The following is a 20,096-nucleotide window of genomic DNA, read 5'->3' as shown; positions in this document are numbered from 1 at the left end:
ATCTTTGTAGAACAAAGTTTTTTTCTATCTTTTGAAATAACCGATATAGCGCCTTTTTTCTAAGTTGCATTAGGGTCACCATTAAAAAACTGTTTTTTTGCTCTAACTTTTATATTTCAAATTCTACATACAAACTGTCTTCGAAAGACTTTTAGAACATACTGATACAAATATTTTTCGATGCAGAACTTGTCAATATCTCAACTCCACTCAAAGTTATTGATATTTCTTCCCAAAAAATACGCTCTATTCAATTGCTTGCCGTTCTTTCTGGGGCAAACATAAACAAAGTTTATTGGGGCATTTGAAAGAGCAGAGTTCACTCTACATAATGTGTGATTTTCAAAATTATGTTATTTTTTGTGTTTCAGTTTAAAATGTTCTAAAAGTCTTTGTATATAGAATTTGAAATATAAAAGTTAGAGCAAAAAAAAACGTTTTTTTTCCATGGTGACCCTAATGCAACTTAGAAAAAATGCGCTATATCGGTTGTTTCAAGAGATAGTAAAAAACTTTGTTCTACAAAGATGTCTCAAATAACTGGGACTACAACATTGTCGAACTGTGTTTACCTCTATCTATAGAGATAAGAAAGTTATATTTTTTATTTTATCGAAAATGTTGGTCGCCCTATTTTTGGCAACACGAGAATGAGCGCTCTATCGTATGTAACAACTTTGTCGGAGACAGATTTTGTCTAAAGAATAACTGTAGAGCTCTAAATGCTAATTTCCACTTAAATGCATCTCCTGGCCCATTGTGCATTGTTGGCGCACACACCTCTTCTGAAAAACTTAAGCTTCAAATTCAAATGCTCAAGAGTTAGAATAGGATAGCAAGCTTGTACAGTCAATCGCAAAATTGAGTACACAACTCGTGCTGGTTTGTTATTTTTTTTTTTTTATCCAAAATATATATTTTTATTAAGGCTCATATGGCGTAAACCTGACGGGGCCGGGAGTTCAATATTTCGACAATGTTTGCCTTATAACTATGTTAGTAATATGTAACCGATTACTCGCGGTTGGCTCGAGGTTAGTATTACAAGTGTTTTCGTAATTGTGATGTTGCTGTCTTCAATGATCTGTACCTGTGCCCGACACGGGATACTTCCTATTGGGATGCAGCTGACCATTAATCAGCAACGCCCCCCTAGTCTGAACCCCATATCTAGCGTGGTGCGTCTTCTCGAGGAATCCAGGATAGAATGGTCACTAGCCGGCGCAATCATCAGCTCGTGTAGAGTTGTCATGAGCGGTACAACCTTTGGCTTTTGTTGAATCATCAGTGGACTGCACAACCTTTGGCCCGTGAATCTGTAAAGAGTGTGTGTATGTATTGCCGCGACTAAGTAAAAGTTTATAGATCGGATAGGAGGGATACGAAACAGGGACACAACGAAGGAAACATCATTAAACGTTGACATCGGCGTTTCTGAGGAACAGGTATAGATGAAGCAGAAGATCAGGATCACGGCTACCTAAGATATCCCGGACGGGGATATCCGATTGTCTGCCTTTTGCTCTTAGTGCTCTAGAGAGCTGAGAGCGAGCAGCATGGAACCGGATACACGACCAGACAATATGCTCGATGTCGTGGTAGCCATCGCCACAATCACAAAGATTGTTTGCTGCGAGCCCAATTCGATAGAGATGCGCGTTTAGGTTGTAGTGATTGGACATAAGCCGAGATATCACGCGAATGAAATCACGACCGACATTCAATCCCTTAAACCAAGCTTTCGTCGAAACCTTAGGGATAATCGTGTGTAACCAACGACCGAACTCATCTTCACTCCACATGCGCTGCCAACTAACGAGTGTGTCCTGACGAGGAATGTGAAAAAATTCGTTATAAGTAATTTGCCTTTCAAAAAGTGTGCCTTCTGAAGCGCCCACCTTAGCTAGCGAGTCCGCTTTCTCATTCCCCGGAATCGAGCAATGAGAGGGAACCCATGCTAAGGTAATCTTGAATAATTTTTCGACCAAAACACTCAATAGACGTCTTATTCTTGTTAGGAAATAAGATGAGCGTTTATCAACTTTCATTGAGCGGATTGCCTCTATTGAGCTGAGACTGTCTGAAAAAATAAAATAGTGGTCGATGGGCAATGTTTCAATGATCCCTAATGCGTAATATATCGCACCCAGTTCAGCGACATACACGGAACAAGGATCTTTGAGTTTGAAAGAGGCACTGGAATTTTCATTGAAGATGCCGAAGCCAGTGGACCCGTTTATGCATGAACCGTCAGTAAAGAACATTTTATCAGATCCAACTTTCCCATATTCTGCCGAAAATATCTCCGGAATGTAATCGGAGCGTAGGTGATCTGGTATTCCATGGATTTCTTGTCGCATGGACAGATCAAAAATGACAGAGGGATTGCAAAAGTATGGGAAGCAAACTTGGTTGGAGATGCCCGGTGAAGCGTGCACTTCATGGGTAAGGTACTCATGGTATAGAGACATAAAACTTGACTGAGGAGTCAGTTGGAGTAGATTTTCGAAGTTATCAATCACCAATGGATTCATGATCTTGCAACGGATGAGAAATCTGTAGGATAATTCTGTGAACCGAAGAGTAAGCGGGGGTACTCCTGCCAAAACTTCGAGACTCATCGTATGTGTCGAATGCAAACACCCCATGGCTATACGCAAGCAACGATATTGTATTCTCTCCAGCTTGAGAATATGAATCCTGGCAGCTGATCGGAAGCAAAAACTGCCATATTCTAACACTGATAATATCGTTGTTTTGTATAACTGAATGAGGTCTCCTGGATGGGCACCCCACCATGTTCCGGTTATTGTTTGGAGAAAATTGATTCTTTGCTGGCATTTCTGTTTCAAATACGCAATGTGTATTCCCCAGGTACATTTAGAGTCAAAATATACTCCAAGGTATTTGAAAAACATCGAGTGCTTGATCGTTTTGCCGGATAGGTGAAGCTGGAATTGGGCGGGTTCGTGCTTCCTAGAAAAAAGGACCATTTCGGTTTTCTCCGTAGAGAATTCGATACCCAGCTTGAGAGCCCACGTGAACAGGTTGTTCAGGGTATCTTGCAAGGAATTTTGCAGAACGGCGGGATTAGTACCCGTGATGGAAATAACTCCATCGTCTGCAAGTTGTCTCAACGAGCAATCTCTAGTTAGACAATCATCTATATCATTGACGTAAAAACTGTACAAGAGGGGGCTTAGGCAGGAGCCTTGTGGGAGGCCCATAAAACTGTAACGAGAAGATTTCAAGCTGCCATGATTGAAAAACATGTGCTTTTCTGAGAGTAAATTGTACAGGAAATTATTCAGAATTGGTGAAAGTCCACGATTATGAAGTTTCTCTGAGAGAATTTCCATGGAAACTGAATCAAATGCCCCTTTGATATCGAGAAAAACGGAAGCCATTTGTTCTTTGCGAGCAAATGCGATTTGGATTTCAGAAGTTGTTATTGTTGAGTTTTTCGGGGTTAAAAAATAAATAATTAAAGGCGACTTATACTCATCGTAAAATCGATCCATTTTACTCTCATATAGTGATAAGAAAAAAAAAAATTAAAATTGTCACATTTCTACTTCATGTTTAAAATACAAACAAAAAATCTCCAATTAAGACGTTGCAAAATTGAGTGTACAGTTTAAATTTTACTTAAAACTAAAATTGAAATCAGTTCAGAAATGTTAATAGATAACAAAAAGATCTCCGTAATCATCGATTTGAGTACCGCTTCGTTCCCTGGATTTTGATGGATGGATGGTTCTTCATTTTTCCACCATATATACTCAATAGTGTTCAAGTTTGGAGGTTTCGGAGGTGTTTTGAGTAGATTGGGACATAATAGAGCAGGCATTCCAACACCACGAAATCAGTTTGCTTCGGATCATTATTCTGTTGAAAGTAGTAATCACAAGGGAGACCGAATTTCTGAACGGGAGAATGCATGTTACGTTTCAGGAAGATCAATTAAGCTATCTTGTTCATCGCCGAATCGATAAACACCATGGTTGCAGTTCCAGAAACCGCCAATGTACCATGCATCATCTGACTACCGCAGCCTTGTTTTACTGTGATAACCAAATGCTGAATCTGAAGCACCGATCCTGGTTTCCTCCACGCCATCTGTCTTTCATTCGCTTCAAAGATATTGGCTTCCGGCTCATCCGTATAAAAGACCTTGTTCCAGAACTCCTTAGGTCTGTTTACATGTGTCTTAGCAAACTGTAGCCGTTTTATTCCATATTCACCTTTGAGATGTAACACTTTTCACGGCCAACACGACACCTCAGATTGTTCTTTTATGCTGTTTTCCGGACAGTGTCTGCGCTGAGAGGCAATGTTCTTGTAATGGGAAACGCTATTTTAATCTGCTCGAATGATATCAATAATTAATTGCTTATTTCGATATTCTATAAACAACATTCAAAAAGTACACGAAGGCTCGGAGCATATTTTATTTCTCAATACCTGGAATGAGTAAAAAAACAGTTTTTTAAGAGCGATCTTCCAGTTTTTTTTTTTAATATTTTCGGCAACTCTGCTTTGGAGTGCTCCATTTTTCATTAGCGTTACGTTATTTGTGCACCACGCCTTACCAGAATTGCTAGTCCACTCGTCGTATTCGCTTGACACTTCCTTAGCAAGGAGTCCATACATTATATGATTATAAGATGTACCTTCGCCGCTGCTGATGAAGTATATTTTGGGCAATTAATTCTTTCATTTTCTAACTACACTCTGTTCAACTTCTATATATTCGAATATATTTCGTTGTAACACAAACAGTTAGAATTTCAAGATATTTTCATATATTTTTGAATGCTTAGAATAAAGTATATTTAACGTCAATTTCGTTCAAAAGAGTCGTTCGTTTATTTATTGGGCTTAAATATGATAATGTCAGCTGCACAGTTCCTATAAGACCATTTCAAAATTCATAAGAATATTAGTGAAAAATTCAAAACAATCGGCAGATTTACATGTTTGGTTACATGTATTGGATTTTCATAATTGGTTACATTGCCATTTCGGTTAATAACCTGGAAAATACGTATTTTCCAAATTGTGTAGAACGGATTTGTCAATATTTTCCCATGCCTCCGAAATTTCGGCCTAGAGTTCATCAACCGTGGTGCATTGCTTTCATTCAGCGTAGATTCTACGTACTAGGTGAATCCTAGTAGATATAATCCTAGAAGATTTTCAACAGTACTCAAGTCCGGAGAACGAGCCGATCAGTCCAAAAGTCAAGTTTATGGTCCTTAATCCATTGCTTAGTTCCCTTGCTGGTATGAATAGCGGCATTGTCTTGCTGGAATGTGAATTTTTGTGAAACGCAAAAACGGTAGGAGGGAAGATTCCAGAACATGCATGTAGTCCTTGCTATTAATTTTGAAGGATGTGAAAGCTATCTTCAGTTTTCCGTTTGCACAGAATACCACCCAAACTATGTACGAGCCTCCACCAAAGTCCTGGTAGAAAAAATACTGTTCCTCCTGCTATTAATCACGCCAGTACTTGTTGAAGCCATCAGGACCACCCAAATTTTTCGTCACTGAAGATAACCTAGCAAAGTTAAAAGTAAAAAAAAATCCGTCTTACCAAATGTATTCTTTAGAAAACATTCTTTGTCATAACATACCATGTTCCACTGTCGGTTCATGTGAGATTTGGCAAAACTCAGACGACTTTCGATGTGAGACTGTTTTAAACCTTTTTAGCCCTCTTTATGTAAGATTTTTTACCAAAACTTCCTTCGAATTATCTCCCGGGAAACATTTGAATTCAAAGATTACTTTATTTTCATAAGCGATTTTTTAATTATTTGAAGCTGTTCAAACTGTTTCCCATTTATTCCGGTCAGAGAGCTTTGATCTACGTTGAGCTCTCTTCTTGTTACCGCATTCTTGAGGATTCGCCAAAATTGAGCACTACTTGATGGAATTGTCTAATCCGACCCGCCATTTTATCTGATACTAACATTTTCTTGGTGAAATGCATCGATTTGTCCTTTTTATCTCTCTCCATGAGCACTTTTCCCTTCGGTATTTTGAGATTTATTGATAATAACAACTAAAACAATCGAAAATTGTAACTGGTCTCATACAAACTTGACGCTTGAAAAAACGAAAACATTTGTTTACGCTCATGTGAAAATCATGCATGGTAGTCACAAATACCAAAACACTTGAATATCAATTGAGACGTTGTTTGTTTACAATGATACACAGCAGCAAGATCATCACCTGGTCTTATAGAAGTTGGAGAGAGTGTAGACAAAGTTTCCGGTAAACCTAGTAAAATATCTATCAATGATTATTTTTGAAATAAAGAAATAAACCGAAGCAGAGTATAAATTTTGAAAATGTGTTGACCTACCTAAATGATGCCTGTTCGAACTCTGTTGAAGCATACAGGGTACATGTAATTACATTGATTTTCCTATTTCATGATTGTACAGAGATACGTATCCCATCAAATATCCTTCCATTGTAAAATAATCCAACACATTCACAGTTTTACTGAAAGTCGTAACAAAAGGTGATGTTACGAGTGAAGTTACGAATTTCAGCAGCATAAATTAACCTAGAGCCAGATAAATCTTAATTGAATTTGAGCATTAAAAAAAATAAAAATAACAGCTTCAAAGATTTTGGGTACAAACGCTGATTGCTGATAGCTGAAAGCATGAATAAGAAACCTCCACCAAGAAAATGTGATTGAAAATAACGTATAATCGAATCACGTAAAATATTCATCATTTCAACTTCTTGCTCGACTGGTATTCCAAGCATCCAATATTCACAGAATAATGTCGGACTTGCCTGACAACATCAGAATCGCAATCAAGACACAATTTTTCTCGGCTAAATTACCCACTGACACACAACGTAGTCGCCGTTCCAGCCATATCAAATGCAAATGATATCACAGCCGCCCACGAAACCCCATATAATAAATATCGGAAGCCGCGCAACTGCAGCAACGCCCAACTGCAGCAGCGTGGTCCGAGCGTGGCAAAATAATGCCCGACTGTGCCCACTGAAATGCAAATGGAACAAATTCAAGTTTACGTGTTTGTAAGTCAAGAGCAAATTGTAAAATGCTGCTGCATGTGCGCATGGAATTAAAACCCACAAGCAGAAGGCGGAAAGCAGCACTTGATGTGTCCACAGTTGTGCGTTCGATCAAGTGCATCGATACGAACAGTTAGCGGCGGCAAACCGGTGGCGCGGTCTGAACTGGTCTTGTCTATAGCTGGGCAGCAGCAAGCCAGCGCCCATGCCGTTGTTTTTACCTTGTAAGGCTTTATCGGAAAGCCGGCGCAGAAAGTTGTTGGCAAACAAAAAAAAATGCAAAAAATGTCAACGACCAGACCCCAAAGCGTGGATGTTGGGTTTGACGAGAGATATTTACGAGCGTGGGATGGAGTTGGAGTGACGGTGTCTACCAAATGGGATAAATTTGCTCAAATATGACATTCTTCGCAGGTTTCATTCATTGAAAAAATCATACAAACTTTTGCCGTCTCGGAAGGAAGTGAGTTCCCGAATTGCGTTTCAACTGTACACCGTTGTCGCTCTGTTTGAGCAACTTTTTACCCCATAAGTAAGACTGGTTTCGTAGACTTGTTTCATTTTCGCCCATTGGTCAGTGCAAAGTAAACATTGTGCGGAATTAAGGCAAAGCTGGAAATATGAGCCGGCGTTTTCTTGTTTTCAAGTTCAACCATAGCAACGTTTCGCATTTCATGTCATATCCAGAGCGACAGTTGAACTTCATCAAGGATCTCCGGAAACCTGTTTGTCGAAGGTGCTTTCGATTGCCGGAACACAGATAATAACCGTGTTGTTGACGGTTTTGCGTCAACGACTTAATAGAAACGGTATTTGACGTGAATTCAGAGCATAACTAATTTTTGGGTGTATAGCTTCAATTAGAAATTCTAGCAAAAGTAAAAGTAGACTGAATGTACCTACAATGGTAATATTCGAATAGCAAGAAACTTTCTCAGGAATTACGAAAAACCAAAACACTTTCGACGCTTTCACTTCTATTTTCTGTTTGTCACATTGAAACTGCGACCGTCTTAAGTTAAGCTCATACCGGAAGCGCAAATGGAATTTTGCTCGAGCTCGTTGAGATTTTTTATTTGAATCCGTACCGAAATGGAAGAAATTTCGTTTGAAAAGTAACTTTTCTTGGTTTTGTCCGGTGCAAATTTTATACCGGTAGCCATGGGGATGTGCCGTTTAAAAGAAGAACCAATGATGGGAGACGGAACCGAAATGCACGAAATAGTAACGTCGTTGCCTGCAGCCTCAGCGACCGAGTGAGGGTTTACGTAATTGAATTCGTAAAACCCCTGACAACCAATTATTTGGTCGCTTGTATTTTTCTTTCAATTCATTTTTTATCTTCATTGCACTGCTGATTCTCGAAACTGGGTTTTCACGAATTAGAATATTGATGCTTGAAAACAAATTGTTTCGGATCTCATTGGAGACGTGTTTTGAATTGAATGCGTGTACAAGAGTAAATAATGGGTGAATATAAGTTATGCAATAGACAGGTATAAGTCCTTGTAACCTGTGCCGCCGTGAAAGCGCGCGAGTTTGTCGCGACCGGAGGGTTTTCCGCAGGTAAGCGGTTGGCTTAAGCGCCACTCCCGCGAGGGAGACCAACCGCCGTGTTCTTGCTTTGCCCGGCAATGATACACCCAACACATGAGAGCGGGTTTGTCCTTTTGTTTCCAAACCCCGGTTTGTTCCGCGACTTGCACCTGCGCTAAGAAGGACCCGCGATACCGTTTGTCCGCGTTCCACAATTTCAACAACAGAGGGACACTTCGGCCGGTCCAAGGAGTACCGATTACGCTGAAAAGTTCTCCTCACTGGACCTACTGGAAGATGTCCGTTCCACCCACCTTGAACCTGGTTTCGTAGAACAGAAGCGGGGGTTGAAGAACTACAACAAGAAGAGGAGTCCCAACACTGGACTCGAGACCTACTGAAAATTAATCGGTTTGTCGGGTTTTTAAGGTTACACCGCCAGCCAGTAAATATAGAGTTCTTCAAGATCTACTCTAACTCACAACATTTATTCATTACATCAGACTATCGTCATTTACATTAATTCTAACTCAAACACGAAATTCATTTATAATCGAAAACAGAGAACGTTTAATGAATCCATATAAATTTAACTCTGAACATACACTTTATTTACTTCTATAATCTCGGGTTTCGAACCCTCGACCCATGGGTACAAGCTTAAAGTACGGCGCGTTTGCAATCTGATCTATTTATTCATACTGCTTATGGGTGGCTCTATACCGATGGGCATGTTCTTTCTTTCTTTGTTTTTAAGAGGCTTTAAACTTTGCAGTTCATTCGCCTCTAGAAATGGGCATGTGCTCTCCATCGACATAGTGCTGTGTTGTGTGGCTTTTGTTATGTGGCTCTTGTTAATTGTGTGTCAATCTTGTCCATTTATCCTACATGCGCATGTTTGTTATCGGATAAAGAAGTTTCGTACTTACGACCATGGATTTACAGTGAGCTGCTCTGCTTTATCGCCACGTCCAGCGATGAATGACGATACTTCAGTGACGTTCGCACACGGCTGGATAAGTGATCCGAGACGGGCTTCTTCTGTCTTCGGGTGCGCGAGTGTTAGGCATACTCTGTGCGTCCACTGAAGTTGACGACGACCCTATCCAAACCTCAATCGTGGGGTCAGAGAGCGGCTCTTCCTAAATCAGGGACATCAAACATCACACGAAAGCCACAATTTAGATAAAAGCCACGATTTAAGTTATGCCACGTGCCACAAGCTTACCTCGAATTATAATCGATGGGGGTACTAGTCGCGGGTACAACACCTTTTCTATTACAAGGGACAACTCTACTTTTGCACTAACAAGTTATCTAACACGTACAAGAATACAAACATGGGAAAAAAAGGAAAAAACAACATAAACACTCCGACTGTGCGATGCACCTTTTACCGATTATTACCTTTCCGTAATATGATTCGCGATCCATATTAACTAAACCGCTCCTGCCTATTCCACGGCCAAAGCAGGAATGGGCGAGCATATCTTGAATCCTCAGATCAGCGAGATACTAATTGGAACCGGAACTACGTAATAGTTAACGATGTTAACTATTCTGTATTCATACCGAAGTTCCTCTGTGTCTTCATTGGTCCCGCTTTCAAGCATTCGCAGGCGATACCCTTTAACCTCCCGAGCAGAGTTCAAGTTGAAGCGCTCGCCGGGTTTTGAAATCTGGAGAACAAGAAAATCCCGCCGAAAGACTCTGCTATTTGAGGGAAATATCCAAATAGAAAAAATAGCAAAAAAAAAAGGAAAGCATGAGTCTTTCGGGTGTGTTGGTATATGGGTGTCTTGGCTAAATCACAGCCGCCGAATCACATCCAGCACCCATTATGGCAAGTTGCTCAAACCTAAAAAGAGGAGCGGCACTCGCGTTGCCAAACATCCAATACATGGAAAGAAGAGAGAATTCCATATCCACACAGATGAGATTGTGTTGGATCTGAATTTCAAAATAACGAAACGAGGGGCTTCCAAAAGTCGAAATCAGTACCGTGCTACATCCTGATGAAAGAATCTTCTTTCAAAAACTTTGGCCCAGTAGAGCCCCCTTTCCGTTTCAGATTTCGAATTTCTCTTGTAGGGGCCCATAGACGTTCAATATTATTGATCAATAATATCTGGCAATTTAGAAGCCCCTAGACGAACAATAATCTTGCACAAACCAAAATATTGCGCCATAATATTGAACGTCTATGGGCCTCTTAAGAAGCACATGCGAAGAGATGTCACCCGCTCGAGCTGCGTTACGCAGCGATGTCCAGCGAAGCCACTCTTCCCTCGATCTTCCTCTTCAGCATCCTTTGGAGCATCTTGTCACTCAGCCGTCGGCTGTCCGGAACCGAACTTTTTTTTTCGATGCTCTGATTGTTGTCCAATAGTGCCAAGATGTTGTAGATGCCGGAACGGGCGTATGCGGCGTCCACAAAGTGCCACACGATGTCCGTTTTCGACGTGGCGGGGTACCGTTCTTCGAACGCGCACGCTTCTGAACGGAGTAGCTTCACTGTTTTCGCCATCACGGTTAGATTTCGACTGATAGAGCTGTAAATTTTTTTCTGCTGACTCATGGGTTACTGCGATTGATGCGTTATGAGTAGTTTCGTCAGTGCGTGTGAAGTTAAACCCATGAAGAATCGGCAATGTTTGTTCATTTTTTTAATGCAAACGTTATTTTTGTATTCCTTATGTATTAAGAATCAAACAAATAATACTTATCTGACCATCTTACCTCACCCTCCTTTAATGCAGAACATAACTTAAAACAGCACTATTCTTGAATTTCTTCAAAACCGCTAAATATTCCGCTGATTTCTCGTTTGTTTGTGAGCCCCCTAAGTTCCCCAAATTTGAAGCGTTACATTTACATTTAATAACAGGTTAACCTGATGAAGTTAATGAAGTAGTAGTGGTATGTTTTGGGTCTAATAAAGGAACCTCATCCCAACAAATTGGAGGACCAGGCCAAAATTTTGAGAACAAACAGTTTTTTGTCCTTTTTTCGCAAGTGCGTCAAATGGACTTATGGGGTTTCTCAAACAAACGATTCAATTGTCTTCAAAGTCCTACTTTGAGTTTCCGTCCGTGCCTCTAGGCTCAGACCTTTCTACTATTTGCCACTGGAAGTTTTCCTCGCACAAGCCATTTTCAACGTACTTTTTGTATGCGTTTAAAAAAAATTCAAATGAATTCGTTTCAATGTTTGTGGGATTTTTCCCTCATGGCAATCTGAATCTTTCAATACAGGATTGTGTTTGCGAAGCTTAGTGAATATTGCCGTTATTTTTTTATTTTATGGTTGTTGAATAAAGGGCCTGGCTGGGTAAGGGAATAAAAAGTACCCCAAACCAAATTCCTCTACTATTTTTTTGATCCCCTATGAGGGTCACCATAGGATCTATGGTAAAAACGTACTTTTAAATTTTTTGCACACCATTCTCGATAGCTTCTAGATAAAAAGATAAAGTGCGTCTTTATATGGTGTATCGAGAAATATTATAAATTTTTTTTAATCAAAAAGTACTTAAAAAATAAAAAAAAAGATTTATTTTTTCGGGGGATTAGAGATTCGATCTTCTCTAATTCGTATTTAAATGTGATATGTGTGATTTTGAACGATACAAAAAAAAAATATAATCATATTTTTTTCCTAGAATTTCGAGACTTAGTACTGGTTTAATTTCTTTTTAAATATGTTCATATGTGTATTTTGATATTTGTAATTTTTTTTATTTCTATTTTGTTTATTTTTCTAAAAACTTTAATTGTATTGTATTCATGTGTACGTCAAAAGTGCCCCAAATCATATCACCAACGCTATGGAAAATGTTGTATATGGTATCAAATTAGAAAATTAGGTATTACCCAAATAGGCTTGGTAATGAATTTTCGAGAAAATACTCAAAGTGCGTCTACTATGATGTACCGCGACAAAATATAAAACATATTCATAGAACTTTCTAAAATTAAAGTAATTTTTGGGGTGTTTCGAAATTTTGGATTTTTTATTTTTAGATCTATTAAAACATAATTTTCATTTAAATGTACCTGTTTTTGATACTTGATTTTTTTCAGAATTTTAGACCATTGTGCGGTACAATTTATTCAGATATGTGTGGGGGTGAGAATGGGTAAAAAAGGTAGTTTTCGAAATTTTCGATGAATAACTATCGTAAATTAAAGTGAAACGAAATTCTGATTACTTAGAAATGTTCTCTAATGATGAACTTACGAGTGTTCATGGAATTGTTGAATAGTATTTATTTTTAACTGAACTACGATTGAATGAAAGTTGACAATGGGCCAAATGGGTCAAAGTAGTAAATATTAGGCTGTCAAAAAAGTCCTGCGGTATTTCCGCGAGGTGTCGTTGTAAGCGCGTAGTTCTAGTTGTATTCATTGTATCGAGTCATACTATAGCTTGTTGGAAAGGTATTTTTGCGCGCTATAATATAGTCCTTGACAGTGTTTTGTTTGGTGAAGTCGTTCGTGAGTTATAGTGTCGCAAATATGGAGCAAAATAAAGAGAAAATCCAACATATTTTTACAGTACTACTATGACAAAGGCAAAAATGCATCTCAAGCTGCCAATAAAATTTGTGCAGTTTATGGACCCGATACAGTTTCCATTTCCATCGCACAACGATGGTTTCAACGTTTTCGTTCTGGTGTGGAGGTCGTCGAAGATGCGCCACGCTCCGGAAGGCCTGTCGTCGAAAATTGCGACAAAATCGCTGAATTAGCCGAGAAAGACCGGCGTAGTAGCAGCCGTAGCATCGGCCAAGAGCTGGGGATAAGTCATCAAACCGTTATTAACCATTTGAAGAAGCTTGGATTCACAAAGAAGCTCGATGTATGGGTGCCAGACACGTTGACGCAAAAAAACATCTTTGACCGTATCGACGCATGTGAATCGCTGCTGAATCGCAACAAAATCGACCCGTTTCTGAAGCGGATGGTGACTGGCGATGAAAAGTGGGTCACTTACGACAACGTGAAGCGCAAACGGTCGTGGTCGAAGCTCGCTGAAGCGGCTCAGACGGTGGCCAAGCCCTCATTAACGGCCAGGAAGGTTCTGCTGTGTGTTTGGTGGGATTGTCAAGGAATAATCTATTATGAGCTGCTTCCCTATGGCCAAACGCTCAATTCGGACCTGTACTGCCAACAACTGGACCGCTTGAAGGTAGCACTCATGAAGAAGAGGCCATCTTTGATAAACAGAGGTCGCACTGTCTTCCATCAGGACAACGCCAGGCCACACACTTCTTTGGTGACGCGCCAGAAGCTCCGGGAGCTCGGATGGGAGGTTCTTTTGCATCCGCCGTATAGTCCGGACCTTGCACCAAGTGACTACCACCTGTTTTTGTCCATGGCGAACGAGCTAGGTAGTCAGAAGTTAGCCACAAAAGAGGCCTGTGAAAACTGGCTATCCGAGTTTTTTGCCAATAAGGAAGCGAGCTTCTATAACAGGGGTATTATGAAGTTGGCATCTCGTTGGGAGCAAGTTATCGAACAAAATGGCGCATATTTGACTTAAAACAGATGATTGTAACTAATTTTATGAACAAATGAAAATTCAAAAAAAAATACCGCAGGACTTTTTTGACAGACTAATATTACTTTCTTTTAAGTATTATGTTTAAAAATCAATTCCGCAATAATTTCAAGATCATTTGACAACATGAAAGTGTCTTGAATGATTATTTGAATTACGAAAATAGTTTCAACCCACCTAGAAGTGCGAAGGAAATGTTTATGTACAACCATTCCATGCCAAACCGTTATAGTGGTTCTCAGATTTTCATGAAAAGTGAAAATTTATTGCAAAACATTAGACCCGTATCTTTTTTATTTTTTTGTTAGGGTGACCGTTTCCATTTTAAGGAAGAATATTGTTTTTCTCATTTATTCCAAAAATGCCTTTTTTCGAAAACATATAACTTGTGAACCACTGGACTGATTAAGATGATAGACATATGAAATTAAAGCCAATTAGCTAATCTCTTTTAAAAAATATTACACTTGCAGAAATTTCGGATTTTGATTTCGTAATTATAGATTGTATTTATTTTTTTTATAGTTTACTAGCTGACCCGGTAAACTTCGTTCCGCCCATAATTCGTTTTTTATTATCAATACCTTCGAACATTCACGTTTTCTTACTATGAGCGAGTTCATGGGTCCAATCGCAGAACTGTTCATTGATTGATCTTCTATTCGACCCCGTTGAATTTACCTTTTACTATAAAATTCCTAGCATTTCTAACAAAACTCATCATTATAATATCTGATTATTTTCAAACATAATTCTCGTTCAAGATTTTTCAACCACATGCAAATAACATGTTTCTCCGTTACATGGAATAAGTGTTTTATACAGAAAATATGATAGAATAAAGGAAGCCCTAAATCGGACAATTCCTTCCTCGAGTTCTGCTCCGGCGATCCTTTTTTTGGTATAGATAGAAGAAGATATAGGAGTGTTTCATCACATCACATTAAATTCCATTTCCAGTTTCGAACAAAGATCAATTTCGCTAGCGCTAACGTCAAATGGACTAACAGCACTTGTCTCTATGTAATTGTAGAACATATGGGAATTTAATTTTCCGAATTTTCCCTTTTTCCTTCAAAGTTATCCGAAAATTTTCAATTGTCATGTTTGGTTGGAATATTTTTGGTTGAAATATGTGTAATATTTTTATGGGACCCCCTCTTCATTCCAGAGGAGGGAGGGGTGTCATACCATTATACAGGGTTTTCCATTTCGGGCTTCCGAAAGTATACAGCCCTGCGCTGACAACCGTTTGACATAGCTGTCAACCAAAGCGTCATATCGTTAGTTGAATGTCTGCCATTTTACAATATGGATCGTTTTAGCATCGCACAACGTGTTAATTTTGTTAAATTATACTATAAAAATGATGAAAAACCGGCAAATGTTTTTCGAGCATTACGGACGGATTTTGGTCGTCATGGACGGCCTACAGAGCACCCAATCGCTAATTCTTCTTCTTCTTCAATGGCACTAACGTTCCTAGAGGAACTTCGCCGTCTCAACGTAGTATTACTTGCGTCATTTTTATTAGTACTTAGTTGAGATTTCTATGCCAAATAACACGCCTTGAATGCATTCTGAGTGGCAAGCTCTAGAATACGCGTGATTACAGTGCAAGTCGGAGGAAATTTCTTTGACGAAAAATTCCCCCGACCAGAACGGGAATCGAACCCGAACACCCGGCATGTTAGTTATGACGCTAACCACTCGGCCAAGGGAGCACCAATCGCTAATGTAGTGCGTAAATTCGAACAAACTGGATCCGTAGCAGACATTGTGAAACCTGTGCATCATCGTAATGTGCGTTCGGCCGAAAATATTGCTGCTGTTGCCGCCAGTTTGGAGGATGACCCGAATGTTTCGATTCCACGGCGTGCTCAGCAATTGGGCTTGTCAAACACATCATTGTGGCGAATTTTGCATTTGGTCTTGCACCTGCATCCATATAAAGTCTGGTACAAACATTAGATCGTGGTGACCATGGAATGCGTCGGGCATACGTCGTTTGGGTGAACGATCAACAGCAGCAAAATGCTGAATTTTCGCATCAAATTTTCTTCAGCGATGAGGCACATTTAGAGCTTGGTGGCTATGTGAACTCCCAAAATTTCCGTATATGGGGCTCAGAAAATCCACACGTGATTGTTGAGAGGCCATTGCATCCGCCAAAAGTCACTGTTTGGTGCGCATTATGGTCTGGTGGAGTCATCGGGCAGTATTTCTTTGAAAATGAGGACGGCGAGACGGTAACTGTGAATGGTGAGCGCTATGGCCGCATGTTAACCGATTTTTTTTGCCACAAATTGAAGATATGGATACGAATGACATGTGGTTTCAGCAGGACGGCGCCACGTGCCACACAACACGACCGAACATGGCCATATTGCGAACGAAATTTGAGGGACGCATAATTTCGCGTTTTGGTGATGCGAATTGGCCGTCCAGATCATGCGATTTGAACCCGCTTGATTTTTTTTGTGGGGTTATGCGAAAGACCGTGTCTATGCCAACTCTCCGCAAACTCTTGAACATTTGAAAGACAACATTCGTGAAGTTATAACCGAGATACCACCCCATATGTGCCGAAAAGTCATCGAAAATTGCGGGGGGGAGGGTAACCACCATAGAAACATTTATTGCATCCTAAAACCTTAGTATGCCTAATTTGGTTTCATTTGCTTGAATAATTTTCAAGTAATGCAGAAATTTGTGTTTAATTTGTATGGCAGCTCCCCCCCCCTTAGAGATGGGGGAGGGGTCTCAAACTATCATGAAAACCTTCCCCGGCCCAAAAAACCCTTACATACCAATTTTTATGTTGATCGGTTCAGTAGCTTCCGAGTTCATAAGAATCAGACAGACAGACAGACAGACAGACAGAAATCCATTTTTATATATATAGACATGGTCTCAGGACCAAGGGCACTATATATTTTTATATTTTTTTTTCTTGAAAGCTGAGATTTTTTTACATAAAATATCCAAAATTCAGAGAGGCGTTATTTTTTGTTCTTGAGCTATGATTTTTCAAAATTAACCAAAATCATTTTTTCCCTTTTTTCCAAAAATGACTTTTTTCAAAAATTCATAACTTTTCAACTACCGGGCAGTTTCAGATCATCGATATACCAATTTGAATCCAAATACCACATGTGCATAATAATTGGATTTTAGTCTTATAGATGTAGTCCAGTTGCATAGGAAATTGAACTAAAACCAAAAATATGTTATCTTTGAAAAATCATAAATCAAAAACGAAAAAAAACCTCTCTGATATTCGAATATGCTATGTAAAAAACCTCAGCTTTCACGAAAAAAAATTAAAAAATATGGCGCTCTTGGTCCCGAAACCATGTAAGCTATGAAAAACCATTACAATCAATAATTACGAAAACAAAAAATAAAAATACGGGCCTAATATTTTATGATGAGGAACAAAACTATATCGGTTTGGCATGGAATTCAATTTTGCGCTTGACCCATTCTCACCCCCACTCAGCGTAAATAAGGGATTATTTCGAAAATGTTGAAATTCCTATGGAATTTTTATTATGTTCAAAATGAGCAAGGACTCATCTGGCAAGACTTTGAAGAATCATTCTATCCAATATTTAATATTATAGTAATCATGTATAATGCTTTTTTCCACAGAGTGGGTGATTTGGTTTAGGGATACTTTTTACTTCCTTACCCAGCCAGGCTCTTTAGGTACATTTTATCAACATGAAACAGTACTTCTGCGAAACAACAGCAATAGTTTTAACGGCTTAATTCATTTTTGTTAGTACAAAGGGTTTTTTTCAATAACCTGATTGAATCTGGGTTTTGAAGATTATTCTTGATTTTGTTCCTTTACTCTTATTATACAACGTCTTTCTATCCTCTCCAAATGTGCATGTCAAAATTGCGCTGACTCACGCATTACAGTTGAGGAGCTTAGGTGATAGAGGATCATTTTTGGTGAAATAATCCCTAACAAGTCTTTTTTGTTTTGGGCTCTGTTTGCCTACATTGGTTTCAATTCACAAAGTACGCTACCCAAGACGATTCTGTTTCTATTTGAAATATAAGAATATTTTGTAATGGTATAGGCACTTTTAAAATATTGATATCATTTCAAACTCGTCATTTTTGATTACCCATTGTTAACGTTGACACAGTGGCGTAGACTTCGTGATTTTTGAAGATCCTTACAATAAAATTTTAGCGAATGTGGAAAAGATAACTGTTTAGACAAATTGTAGAGTTTGGTGATTGTTCGATAGAAACTATCAATTCGTTTCTGGACGAAAATTAATTAAATACGTAATGACTTCAAACGCTCTATTTTATAATAAAGCAGCCATTTTCCATATTTATTATCATTATAATTTAAATTATGATATCATCCAATTGTGCTCTTTGTGTCCACACAGCTTCACGGGGAATAATCCCTTGTCAGTAAAAGACTTATTCTAATAGCAGGATTCAGTGGATTTATATTATAACAGTCCATGTTTCCCGCCAGTTTGCATTTCGAATGAAACATCACCAAGGCGACTGTTATATTGGACGTGGTACGAGTGATGTCTACATCTTGGCGGATTATTTGTATACAGCGTTACATTGGCGGGTTTGTGTTTTCAGCCGTTAGTGCATATATAGGGGAGGATGGGGTACGACGGCCACCTTAAGCATAGAGTCCAATTAAACACAATACATACCAAATTGAGGCATTTCGTCATGGCAACATCGATCTTGAGGATGGTTTCCGCAATCACGTTGACTTCCAAAAGTTTTTCTTGTTATTTCATAATGTTATATGATAAACTAAAAAAGGTATGAAAGGGCGTATAGAGGATGAGTGTTCCCGGCAAAATTGTGCTGCATATCTTTGTATTTTAAATCAAGCATGACAAGAGTGGGAGGTGTTATTTATAGATTATAGGTAACTACAGTAATCGTTCGCTAACTGATCCTGGTTTAACTGGTCTGCTGTGTAACTGGGCGGTCCTTGGACCAGTTAAAAAGCAGAATTTCGAAAACAAGCGACGCCATATTCAAATGGAAGATTTGCTGTGAGGGGCATTCGAATGTAATTTGAAATTTTATGAAAATTGACGTTATTTTCACATAAAAAAATTATCATAATTAAAAGTTATTATAGAGGAGGACGGGGTAAGAACACAGAAGCATTTTATCGTGTCAGCATCGATCATTAGGATGTTTTCCACCATCACGATGATTTTCAGAACGTTTACTTTTTATTTCATAATGTTCTATGATAAATCAAGAAAGTTATAAAAACGGTGATACTAAAATCATGCGGGGTAACGTGGGCCACCACCAGGGGCATGAATGCCACATGATTCTAGCCGTATAGAGGATCATTGTTTCCGGCAAAATTGTACTACAGATCAAGGCCATTGTACTATAGATCAAGTGTGCGAGGTGTTATTTTCTCTGAGTTACGTATAACGTACTTTATGCGCAACCGTTATCATAAGAAAACATTATTATATGTGGCATCTGAAAACAAATCAAATTTATCATGAATACGTCTTGAGTTATGCAACCTACAGTACAAGAAGTGGGTTTTTCTCGTGCGTTCAAATGATATTTTTTATGGCAAATCACATCTATGACCGTCTTAACCCAGGTATGAGTCGAGTAAAAGTGCCTCAATAATTCAATGAAATGGTTGAAAAACCCTACCGTTTTCTTTACAAGCACACTTATAAGACTTGTGTTTACTATTATAACATTGGTTTCACGAGACATGTACATATTCACCACTAAAACACTAAATTTCTAACGGGCAAATTTATTGGGTTGGGGAAAAAGAAATGTCGTATATTGTCAATATATGGCAACACTCAAACATATCTTGTGTTGTACTTATCGCATCGGGTCATACTATTCGGCTTTTTAAAGACGACAATC

General features: G+C 38.9%; 1 protein-coding gene across 2 annotated transcripts in view; it reads left to right on the top strand.

Annotated features, from left to right (window-relative positions):
* LOC129774664 (galactokinase-like) overlaps positions 1 to 20,096 on the top strand; it is a 93,804-nt gene that overhangs the window by 17,138 nt on the left and 56,570 nt on the right. The gene's annotated exons all lie outside the window — the stretch shown is intronic.

The sequence above is a fragment of the Toxorhynchites rutilus genome, chromosome 3 (assembly GCF_029784135.1).
Source record: "Toxorhynchites rutilus septentrionalis strain SRP chromosome 3, ASM2978413v1, whole genome shotgun sequence".
NCBI lineage: Eukaryota > Metazoa > Arthropoda > Insecta > Diptera > Culicidae > Toxorhynchites > Toxorhynchites rutilus.
The sequence above is the reverse complement of the archived record's forward strand: the minus strand, read 5'-3'. Positions and strand labels throughout refer to the sequence as shown.